At 46.8% G+C, this 12085-nt stretch overlaps 1 long non-coding RNA gene across 1 annotated transcript; it reads right to left on the minus strand.

Moving 5' to 3' along the window:
* Nucleotides 1–963: 963 nt before the first annotated feature.
* Nucleotides 964–3060, minus strand: LOC121142376. The gene is made up of 2 exons (XR_005879383.1): nt 2927–3060; nt 964–2351 (listed from the first exon to the last, which is right to left on the minus strand). It is a non-coding gene; the product is annotated as an uncharacterized LOC121142376 (long non-coding RNA).
* Between the last annotated feature and the right edge of the window lie 9025 nt (nt 3061–12085).

Consider the following 12085-nt stretch of genomic DNA (forward strand, 5'->3'; position numbering starts at 1 on the left):
CTATAGGCCCTCCCAGGACATTGCTATGCTCTGCATTCCACTGTTATCATACATCCAGAGCCCACCAGCTAACTTCTGATTGGTTCCTTGCCACATTGAGGGTATCTGGCTTCCTAGTGAGGGGCAATGTTGGAAGTTCAGCGCATGTTGCTGAGTCAGGGGCCTTTGTCTTGCTGGGCCTTTTCTTCAGCCCGTCATGGCTGTCAAAGCAGGAGGCTGGGTGAGGGTGTGGTCCCTTCAACATGTGCACACACACATATGCACACATGCATCTAAAAGCACTCCCCCATCCCCCACATACAAAAGAATCCAGTAGAAGCCAAATGATTGTTTCTTTGAGCAATTTTCCTTGGAAATATAGGATGTACAAAGCATGAATGCAGGGAAGGCAGGAGTCCAAACGTAACGAAAGGAGTGTAGACACAGTGGCTAGATAGAGAAACAATACCAGGGGCATTTGGCTTCAAGAGGCTGGAGACAGATACTCATCCATTGAGAGCACTGGGAGCTTTTGTAGAAGACCTGGGTTTGGTCCCCAGCACTCACATAGCAGCTCATAACCATCTGTAATTCCATTCTGTTGTCATAGCAGGAGTGGAGGGAGGTCAGACAATGCTGGCAGAGCCTATGGTGCTATGGGTGTATACCGGTGTCCTTCCCTTCAGCCAAGTGGTGGTAAGAACCAGACACTACCATCCCAGGTGAGAAAGCTACTGCCCCCAGCAACCTTGGTATGAGGGGCAAGCTCACACAGCAATGCAATGCTATCTAAACCCCCAGGGTAAGGGCTTACATGTATAATGACACCTTTTCATTTATTTTCTTCCTTTGTGAGGCTGGAGAACCAGCTTGGGGCCTTGCAAACTCTTGGCAAATGTTCCACAGTTTGTCTGACTGGCTGACCTGTTCAAAGGTGCCTGAAAGGGAGAGTGAGGATTGGGAAAAGAGACAAGAGACAGAAGATAGAGTCAGGAGGGCACTCAGTGAATACTGCCAACGCCCCAAGTTTATTACTGGTAGTCCTTATATACCCCAAGCAAAAGGAGAGGGCAAGAGACTTCCTAACAATGATACAAGGAACAAACAAATTTAATTACCTCCTTAACACTCAAAGCATCTGCTAACCATGCCCTAAGTCAAACATCCTGTAATTTGGTCTTGAGGTCAAGGCATCCAATATCCAGACCTTGGGCCAAATATCCTGTTGTTTAACCTTGAGGAGCAAGAATAGGTTTGAACTCTCTGACCTTAAGTCAAGATGGAACAGAGTCAATAACAATGCCCTCCCACCCCCACAACCACTGAGTTCCACCCCTGCCGAGAGACGTTGTCCTGGAAGACAGATGAGAGCTTCTTTCTTTGAGTTTACCAGGCACTAGCACAGAGGCTCAGAGCTTGCTTGACTGGCTTTGAATTCCAGCCTTGGTCCTCTGCTATACGAAGGATGGAATGAAGGCCATCTCTTCCTGGTACTTGTCCTGCATGGGCTAGTTATTAGGTGTGAAGCTATTCTAGAAAATGGATAAGGCTAGATTTTGTTAGATTCAGTAGCTCTTGTGCAGTTCAGTGTCCTTCCTTGTACCTGATCCTAGTTTCCACTCTCCTGCCAGAGAAGCAGCCCAGGGAGGCCATGCATCCCACCTACCTTGGGGGCTGATGAAAATCAGCTGCCAACCCTTCCACTAGGAACGTGACTCCAATGTGCCTGAGACCACTTTCTAGTATTTCAAACGAATGTTGAAATGGATGGCTAGGTCCAGGTCACAGACTTTGTCAGGACTTTTGGAGAGGACTACCCAGTCATCGGCTGCTGCTCTCTCTCCGTGCCTACAGTCCAGAACTGATGTTTCCGGTGTGTGAGCCCATGATCTGGAGCCAAAAGACCTTCCTATGCCACTTGGCATAGTACTAACTTTGCCTGAGGTGGAAATGAACAGACAGGACTTTCAAAGCTGCTCTGGCTCTGGCTGAGGCTTGGGTAGGGTGGAGGGGTGAAGGGCACACAGCTACCAGTCTGTTGCCTCTCTGACACATCAAGAGGCGACACTGAGTCCTCTATTTTCCAGCTTGCGCTCTGTGACTCTGCTCGACACTGACTGGTGTAGCAGAAAGGAGACGGTGGCCAAGTCACAAAAAGCCGGACAGCTCAGCTGCTTCTCTTAGATGGCTCACCCGTCCTCTGGCTGCCTGTTCTGGATACTTCTTCTGAGGAAGCCCCACCTGTGGGAAGCCAGTTTCTAGACACAGGCCTTGTGGGATGTGCCAATCAAGCCTCCAGGTGCAGGCATCAGGCAGGTGAAGATACCACCTCCTCAGCTCGATATCCGGCCCTCCACAGCAGCCCAGGCACCCTGGGCAGGACAGTGAAAAACAGGACTAATTGGTGGCTGCTCCAGACCACTGATGACTTGTCCTACAGGATCCGTAGCCAGGGCACACTCAACGTGTCTTCCAAAAGCCACATCTCCCAGCCCCTGACCTCTGTACCGCCCATACCTCCTCCATCAAATCTCCAAGGTCAGCCTGTGAGCCAGTCTTGTCTCCAGAACTAAACCCTACAGAAAGAGCTGGACTTCGAAGCAACCATCCCCGGGTTGCTTCTGCTCTGAAAGGGCCTCCTGCCACCCTCCCCTTCCACCCACCCGTCCCTCTGTTGCTTCCTGGCCCCTCCTTCCACTGTGTCCGTATTCCCCAGCAACAATGGATCCTTCTCTGTTCTGAAGATGCACCCAATATGGTCTCGCCTCAGGGCTGGGCTGCCTCCCTGCCTGTCCTCCCTCTAATAAGTGCACCTGTCCCCTCCCCCAGTGCTTTTAGGTTTATACTTCTTCAGTGAGGTCTCTGTAGGCCTCTTTCTACATATTAGTTGTTTTCCTGTCACTGTGACCAAATTCCAGGCAAACATCTTAGGGGAAGGAGGACTGACCTTAGCTCACAGTTAGCTTCATGGCAGCTGAGGGGCTTAGTCCAGAGAGGCGGCACCATGTTCATGTGCTTTCGGATCAGGAAGCAGAAAGGCAGACTGGGGCCACACAGCAGCCAGACCACAGCCAATGAGCCACCGCTTTTGTTACCCTTCCTCCTGTCAGGCCTCATCCCTACACTTTACCAAACAGCGCCACCGGCTGGGCACAACTGCTCACACACATGAAGCTCTGGGGACTTTGCATTGAAACCGAATGCTTTCCAAACACTCAGCTGGGCCCTGGTTTGAGCAATCGTTTTCCTGCCTTCTTTTCTAGATGGCCTGTCACTAGATACCGTATCCATTCATGCTGTATATTATTAGCCTCTACTAGAATGTGAATTCTAATATGGGTAGAGCTTCTTCCCCAGGGTCTAGAAGAGTCAGGCATAAGACTAGTAGGTGGTCAATAAATATTCACTGCAAAAATAAAAGGATATCATGCCACACCAGTTTGCCTCTGTTATCCTACAACATGACGACATGTTTAGCTCCAAAAATACTGGCTGAATGCAGGTGAAACAAAGACCAGCAGCTTCTCGGTGTCTTTGGAAGGGCGCACACAGCTCCTTGGAGCCGCTGCCTTCAGCCTCCCTCTTCAGCTTCCCTGCGCCTTTCCTCCATGGAAAGGAGCATGTGTCTCCCTGGTCCTTTGCCCAGGATGTCTGGAGCTGGCACACGCAGAGCTCAGAGGTCCCCAGGCCTCTGCCTCACCCCCTCCTCAGTCTGGAAAGCAGGAGGGCGTGTGTCCTGTTGTCACTGCCACTCCTGGCTCATCGCTGGCTGTGGTGGGTACAGGTGTGTATGAGGCACTAGGAGGGTGGAGTAGGGGAGTAGGAGGGGAAGAGAACGGGTGATTGCACCCTGAGTCTGGAGAGAACACAGAGCAGAGGATGGAATGGCTCTCGGCTGTGTGTCTGTATAATGTAGTTGACGTTTTCAAGCTAAGTGTCTTCTTTATCTGAAAAACTGTTTAGCCAGGGCTGGCCTTGAACCTTTGGAACTCCTATATCTTTCTACCGAGTACAGGGATGAGGATATTCTGCCAGTAATCTTTTTTTTTAAGACTGGGTCTTGGCCGGGCATTGGTGGCGCACGCCTTTAATCCCAGCACTCGGGAGGCAGAGGCAGGCGGATCTCTGTGACTTCGAGGCCAGCCTGGTCTACAAGAGCTAGTTCCAGGACAGCCTCCAAAGCCACAGAGAAACCCTGTCTCGAAAAACAAAAACAAAACAAAAAACAAAACAAAAAACAAAAAAAAAAAAGACAGGGTCTTGGCTTGCTGTGCAGTGCAGGATAGCCTCACAGTAGTGATCATTTTGTTTCACTCTGAGAGTGCAGGGATTATAGGCATGTGCCACCACAGCCAGCAAAAACATGCTTTTTGAAGGGGAGGAAAGTAGACTGAAAAACACTACTCAAATGCAAATAAGTTTCAGTGTTTTAACTGCTGACAGGGAAATTATCGAGGGTGCAATTCAGGTTGCGGCCAGAGGGTGGCAGCAGCAGACAAGGGCTTTGCCTCAAGCTCTTTTGCAACAAAGCAACCCTGGAAGCTGCCGGTGGGGGCTAAAAGGACTGCGGTTGCCGGCGCTGACGCCGTCTTTTGTGCCCAGCTCACTCCCTTCCTTCTCTCCTGCAGCGGAATCTGAGCACTGCACGACCAGATCCAGAAGCTTCCCGCTGACTGACTGCTGACCCCTGGCGTTTTTTCACTCTTGTCCTTAACCTCACCATATTGTTTAGCAATTTCTGGTGATTTTTGTTATTTTTAAATTGTCGTTTTGTTTCGTTTTTAATTTAGTATATTCATTAAATCTTTGAGAATCTCATACAAGCATGCAATGTGTCTTGATGGTTGCTTTTGAGACAGAGCTTCTCTGTGTAGCTTGAAACTCATCTCCCCCAGCCTCAGCAATCTGAGCTCTGGGACTGCAAGTGCGCATCTTCTGTTGGAGTGTAGGATTTTCATTGGAGACCTCTCCTAGACGACGCCATAAACTTCAGAGATAAATTGAGCAGGCAGAATTATCCCCCCTTTCCTCACTTTAGCACTTAAACCATAAGGGAACCGAGGTGCAGAGGTGGCTTTCATGATCTCAGAGAGCGCAAGCTGGAAACGGGAAAATCCCTACACTAAGCCTGCATCCTCTAACTTCAATTCTCTTCAGCTGTTCCTCCGGCCGCACCTTGGACTCCTGCTGTTCACTGGAGATCTGTGTGGGCTTCTGGCATCCGGGTCACCGTGGTCACCTTAGCCAGCTGGTGACGGCTGTGGAATAATCCTTTAGTACATTGTGAAGATGAGTCTTTGCCAAGGCACCTTCTGATTGGTTTAATAAAGAGCCGAATGGCCAATAGCTAGGCAGGAAGCGGGTAGGCGGGACTTCTGGGCAGAGAGAGAGAGGAAGAGGGGATGGACGAATCTAGGCAAGACACAGTGTGGAAACAGGAGGTGCAAGATGGAAGAGAGGTAAAAAGCCACGAGGCAAATTATAGATTAATATAAATGGGTTCATTTAAGTTACAAGAGCTAGTGGGACAAGCCTAAGCTCGAGGCCAAGCTTTGTGTGTGTGTGTGTGTGTGTGTGTGTGTGTGTTTGTGTGTGAGCTGGTGTCCCGCAGGAAAGGCCATCTACAGGTGGCAGCATCCCCATGCTTTGGGCTTGAGTCTCAGCCTTCCTCCCTCTACCCAGACAGCAGCAGCACCTCCTTCCTGGCCTGCTCCCACACTGGCTACTGAGAAGCACCCCGCATCTCTGTGTCATGTATGTCTTGGCCTTTCAGTTCACAGGTCTTACAGCCGAGCAATCCTGAGATATCACTAGGGGTAGGGTTACAAAGAGAAAAAGTAAAAAGCAAAGAAAAGGAGGGCTGGAGAGATGGCTCAGTGGTTAATAGCACTGGATGCTCTCCCAGAGGACCTGGGTTCGATTCCAGCACCCACATGGCAGCTCACAGTTGTCTGTTACTCTAGTTCCAGGGAATCTGACACTTTCACACCAATGCACATAAAAATACAAAAAAAAAAAAGCAAAGAAAAGTAACTCATATCCAAACTGTCTTCAAGATTACTAGGTTTATTGGAGAAACAGGAATCAAAGGTTCCCACAGCGGGCAGAGCTCCACCATCGAGCTACATCTGCTGCCCAGACTTTCCTAGTTCTTGCTACTCCTCATCTTAGACACCCCACTGGGAGCCTGTAGGCCCCACCCAAGCCTTATGAGCTTGCCTTTAGGGTGCAGGGTCTCGGTTTCCTCCATTTCCACTCTCTTAAACACAGCGTCTCCCTACCCCTTTTTATCTGAGGTTTACCTTTTCATAGTTTCAGTTACCTGACATCAAACACACTCAAAAAATATTCACAGAAACTTCCGGAAGTAAACAATTCATATGCTTCCCATAGCATATTGCCACGGTTGTTCAATTGTGTCCTTAGTCTTTGTTAATCTCCTACTGTACCTAATTTATAAGTGAAACCTAATTATGGCAGTGTGCAGGGTCAGCATTCCCCAGGTCCGGGGTTTGTGGGATGTGTCACCTGTATAGAGGAGCTATTGGAGGCCTCTCCATCAGGAACACAGAAGCTGGGGACAGCAAAGTTGGCAGGCATCAAGGCTGTCTTAGGGTCCAGGCGCTGTGGGGCGTGTCACCTCATCAACAAACTCAGAAACTGAGGCTCAAGAACACACATATCAGTGTCTGGAGCCACATATCCAATGTGCGATGGGGAAGGGAGGGAGTTTTCTCCGTAATTCACATGATCATTCAGCTGATGTCAGGCAAATGTGTACTCTCAGAGGCATTTACCCTGCGGGGGACTTCCAGGTTTGGTGAAGCTAGTCTCAGAACCCACGCTTCACCCTGGAACCTATGGTAGCATGGGTTGATTTGTTCTGCTGTGTGGGTGTAAGAGGAAAGGAAACTCCATTGTTTTTGCCTTAGGGGAGCCAGCTCTAGGTGGAGGGGAGACCTGCAGGGAGGAGGTGGTCCATGGAGTAAGAACGCCTCCCTTGTCACAGGACATATGTTGCTGGCCAAGGACACCCAAAAGCATTGCCCGGCAACAGCAGTCCCCATGAATGGGATGCAGCTGTGGTTGTGGACAGATGGGGCCAGCCAGATCTGACCAAGCTGAACATCAACAAAACCTGGCCAGGAGCAGACAGGCAGTGTGGCTTCTCGGACTGATAATCACAGAAGCCTGGTGAATGTGAGTTTTCAGTAAACAATGCCACGTGGCTGCTGGTTTGGGTTTTTGCCTGAGTGTGAAAAGGGAACTAGGATTTGGCTGGCATTAAGGACAGGAGTCCTCTCAGGAAACAGGACTCAGTTATAACCTTAGGACAGGAAGAAGCAGGAAGCTTCCAGAGTCTAGAGCCCGGCTTCAGGGACTGAAAACCAGATGATGGCTTGACCTAACAGGGCAGATACAAACAATCCAGCAACTCCCTGGACTCAGAAGCCTCAGTGAGTGGCCAAGTGAAGACCAGATTCTCCTGTGAGTTTCTCTAAAATCCCATAATTCAAGCAATCTCGGAGGATATGAATTTAGGAACATTGTCTCCATCACAGTGTCACCTTGACCTGAATATCTTCTCCAGCTCTCCCTTGTGTCAGAGGGAAGGAAGAAGAATTGGACTCCTCAGGATTACAGGGAACTCAGCCAAGACGCGCCGGCCCCCCTCTCCCCCCCCCCCCCCCCCGTGTGTTCTTCTCCTCCCCTGAATTTCCTATTCTCTCGATGTCAGTCTACCTCCCAGGAGCCTCAATTTGGGCAAGAACCCGAATGAGTGGAGACAGAGCAGGAGAGCCTTGGACTGTAGGGCGTGTGTTAGGAGAAGCTGGATTGAGTGTCAACCAGGTGAGCCCTGGAAACCCACACAACCAAAGGTAGAGGCTCCAACCACTCCCAGTCCAGGAACTGCTATATAATATGAGGTAGGGCCACACTTAGGATGAAGACCCAATCAACTAAAAGCAATGCATGTCCAGGGTAAGTGTATTAAACCAGCAGCAATAATAAGCAGGACAGCAGAAACTCCTCTCTAAGGACATCCCCACCCCACTTGAGTGTCCTTTGCACAATAAAATGATCTTACGATGTTTGACGTGAAGGGCACCAAAATACCGTGCCTCTTTGGAATGTGGATTATTTGATGCTAAATACTGTTGAAAACAAGCAAAAGGTAAGGAGTGTTTGGGATTTCCTTTGGAAAGGGTTCTAGGGAATGAGGGGTGGCGCACACCTTTAACCCCAGCACTTGGAAGGCAGAGGCAGGCAGATCTCAGTGAGTTCAAGATCAACCTGGTCTACATAGTGAGTTCAGGACAGCCAGAGCTACACAGAAAAACCCTGTCTTGAAAAAAAAAAAGGCGGGGGGAACTAGCATTTATAAAGGAAATACCTATCTGTGAAAGATGTTTCCTTCCCTCACCTGGAAAGGCAGGAAGAGGAGGACCCTGAACTCTGAACTCTTCTGCACTGACCTCAGTCTGCAAACACACCTCCTGCTACTCAGGCCTCATGTACAGTACTTGTCCTGGTCCCCTCTGAGATCCCTAACCACACTTTCCTTTGGTTAGGCTAAGGCAGCATATGAGGCCAGGTTCTGCCCTGTTTGCTGGCTGGGTGACTTGTAACTGAGTTCTTCTTCACACAGGCGACGCCCACTTGGACTTAGTTATTTTTATTTTATGTGTGTAGGAGTTTTCCCTGCACATCTGCGTAGCGTGTGCAGTGCCTGTTGAGGGTGTTAGATTACCTGGAACTGGAGTTACAAGTTGTGTCTCCATGTAAGTGCTGGAATCAAACCCAGGACCTCTGGAAGAGCAGCTCCAGTTCTTCACCCCTGAACTGTCTCTCCAGACTCTGAGCCATGTAACTAGCTCTCTTTGTATCTTCTAAATGAATCATGCGTCTCCATTAAACCGGATGTTTCTTTGTTAATGAGTTAACTACCTTTCCATAGATTTGTCATTTAATTGAATCTCTCCCTTTGTGAGTCATTCCTTTACAGCTGTCTATTTTTTCTTAATTTTTATTAAAAAATTAATTTTAAGGGTGTTAACTTTTGTCATGTATCTTCTCAGTAATTTGCCTCTGTTATTATGTAGTCTTTCAATTCTTAAAAATAAGGTTTTCCCTAGACAGCTTTACACTGTACAGAGTCAGAGCTGTCCATCCTCCTTCCTCATGGTCCTCCTTTGAAGCTGGATCTTCATTCAGAACTGACACGGATGTGGGAAGAGCAGAGTTTAGCTTGCAATCAGGGGAGTAGATGTGGAAAAGTACAGAAGAGTGAGAGGAAGAGGGGTCACTGGCTTGAAGCAGACATTACATGATACCTCTTTGTGTGGCCAGTGACGTCCAACTTAGCAGAAGAAATGGTACATGCGAATTGTTTTCTCAGAAAGGGAAGTTCTTCATGTAAATAAAGTTTTCATTATAAAAGCAGTGTAACTTGGGTTGGGGAAATGGCTCAACAGGTAGAAGAGCTTGCCACTAAGCCTAAAGATCTGAGTTCAATCCCCAGTACCCACCTGGTGGAAGTAGAGAACTACATCAGGCTGCTCTCTGACCTCCACAAGTATGCTCATGGCATATATGCACGGACACACACTAAATACAAATTTTAAAAATTTAAATACTGTATTAGTTATCAAAATTGTAAACATCACAGAAATTGACATAGTAAAAAGAGAATTTTCTGTTGGCTCTGCTGAATGTAAGTCCCGAGCCTTGTCAGAGCTCAGCATGAACCCTTTCAGAACTTTCCATGTATACATTGTAACATAGGTCTGTGTGATATATCAATAATAAATACAAAGCACAGCAGTGTACACTGTTGATCCCAGCAATCAGCAGGCAGAGGTAGTCAGATCTCTGATTAAAGGCCACCCTGGTCTACAGAATGAGTTCTAGGCTAGCCAGGGTTACATAGTGAGAACTTGTCTCAATTTCTTTAAAAATTGTGTGTGTGTGTGTTGTGTGTGTGTGTGTGTGTGTGTGTGTGTGTGTGTGTGTGCATACATGTGCACCTGCATACATATGTGCATCCTGTGAGTATAGATACCCTTGGAGGTCAGAAGAGGGCATCAGGTTTCCTGCAGCTGGAGTTACAGGAGGTGCTGAACCACTCAGTGTGGGTGCTGGGAACTGATCGAGGGTGCTCTTATATACTATCTTTTTAGTTATTTGTCATTTTATCATAAAATGCTTCAGCATGCATTCTCAATAGAATTTTTTGCATGTTTGTGCAATCTTTTGTGCAGGATTAATTTCTCAAATTGAAATGTTTTTTTATTAGTGATTGATAGAAACTATCTATACATTTGACTGGGGATGTATCTCAGTGTTTGAGTGCCTGCCTAACATGTTCAAAGCTCCATCCTCAGCACCCTAAAGGGAAAACAAGAAATGATGTTTCCATCTTAGATACTAATAATTTTTATATATTGCAGATATTTTGTCATGACTTCTCATATTTTATAGCCCTCTGTATATGCATAGATTCTATACTTTTCTATGGCCAATAATGTCCATCTTTACTATTTCTGAATTCTGATATATATATATATATACACATATACACAGGTTTTTCTATACTCAATATAGAAATTCTTTGTATGGTATTACAGTTGGAGTTTCTCCTTGGAATTAATGGTTTAATTCAATTGTAAATGGTTTAATTAAATTGTAATATATTGTTGTGGCTGTTCTAAGTACCTGAAATGGAAAATCATGACTTTGATGATCTTTTCTCACTGTATTCTAAAGAATCAAAAGACTGGACATTCATGGTCTCTTGTAGGGGTGGGCCTACAATACTGTCCATGCCCCAAAAGGGGCATGGACAGGGTACGGGCACAGGTGAGTATAAGAGGAAAGAAAAAGCAAAAGCTCTCTCTCTTGGAAGAAGGGCACACTTCTGATCTTCCCAGCTTGTGTGTAAGTTCTTCCTCTGGTAAATATATATTAGTTTCCATATTGCATTGACCTCCCTCGTCAGTATCTCTTGCCCATATGACCTTCCTGGGTGTCTTGTTTTCAGGGACACTGCTCCCTGCATCACTGACCTTCCTCTTGAGCACAAACTTTTTCTTTATGTGCCTCAGTTCTGTTTATCCTGGTCATTCCATGTTAACCACCCTAGATATTTTGAATTTGGCTGTTCACTATTATTTCATAGTCTTAGGATAAGAGAGGTGGCTCAGTGGTTAAGAGCACTGGCTGCTCTTCCAGAGGACCTGAGTTCCATTCCAAGAACCCACGTGGCAGTTCACAGCCATCTATAAATTCCGTTCCAAGAGATCCTACGCTCTCTTCTGGCCTCTTCAGGTACTGCATGCATTCTTAGTTTCCAGCAGCACCATTTGTTGGGGTCTTACAGTTCCAGAGAGTTAGTACCCATGGCCATCATCGCAGGGAGCATGGCAGCAGGCAGGAAGGCATAGTTCTGGAGCAGAAGCTGAGAGCTGAGATTCCTATCCACAGCAAGAGACGGAGAGAGCTAACAGAACAGCATGGGCTTTTAAGACCTCTGAGTCCATATCCAGTGTGATGAACCTCCAGTAAGGCCACACCTCCCAATTCTTCCCAAATAGTTCCTTCCCAGAGATGACCAAGCATTCAAATATAAGAACCTATTGGGACTGTTCTCACCCAAATCAACACAGTGCACATGGTGTACATACACATGCAGGTGAAATAGTCTAACAAATAAAGTAAAATATTATTTTATAGTCTATTTTTTTTAATTTTGCTTTGGAACAGTTTTTCTTTAATTAATTATGATTCCGAGAGAGTCATGAAATGTGTACTAAATATAAGATGGGGAGATTGGCTTCTTTTTATAACGTAAACAATAAAAACATTGTTTTTTAGACTTCTTTATACTTGTTTTAAGTGTTTTGCCTGCATGTCTGTGTGCCACTTGCATGCTTGGTGACTGTGGAGGTCGGAGGAGGGCATCAGACTCCCTGGAACTAGAGTTACAGAGGTTGTGAGTTGTAGGGTTAGCGACGAAACTCGGGTTTTCTATAATTGTTAATCACCAAGCCATTTCTCCAGCCTCCCAATATTTGTTTATTTTTATTTTATATGTGTGTTTGTTTAC

The sequence above is a fragment of the Mesocricetus auratus genome, unplaced genomic scaffold (assembly GCF_017639785.1).
Source record: "Mesocricetus auratus isolate SY011 unplaced genomic scaffold, BCM_Maur_2.0 Super-Scaffold_100009, whole genome shotgun sequence".
NCBI classification, from domain to species: Eukaryota; Metazoa; Chordata; class Mammalia; order Rodentia; family Cricetidae; genus Mesocricetus; species Mesocricetus auratus.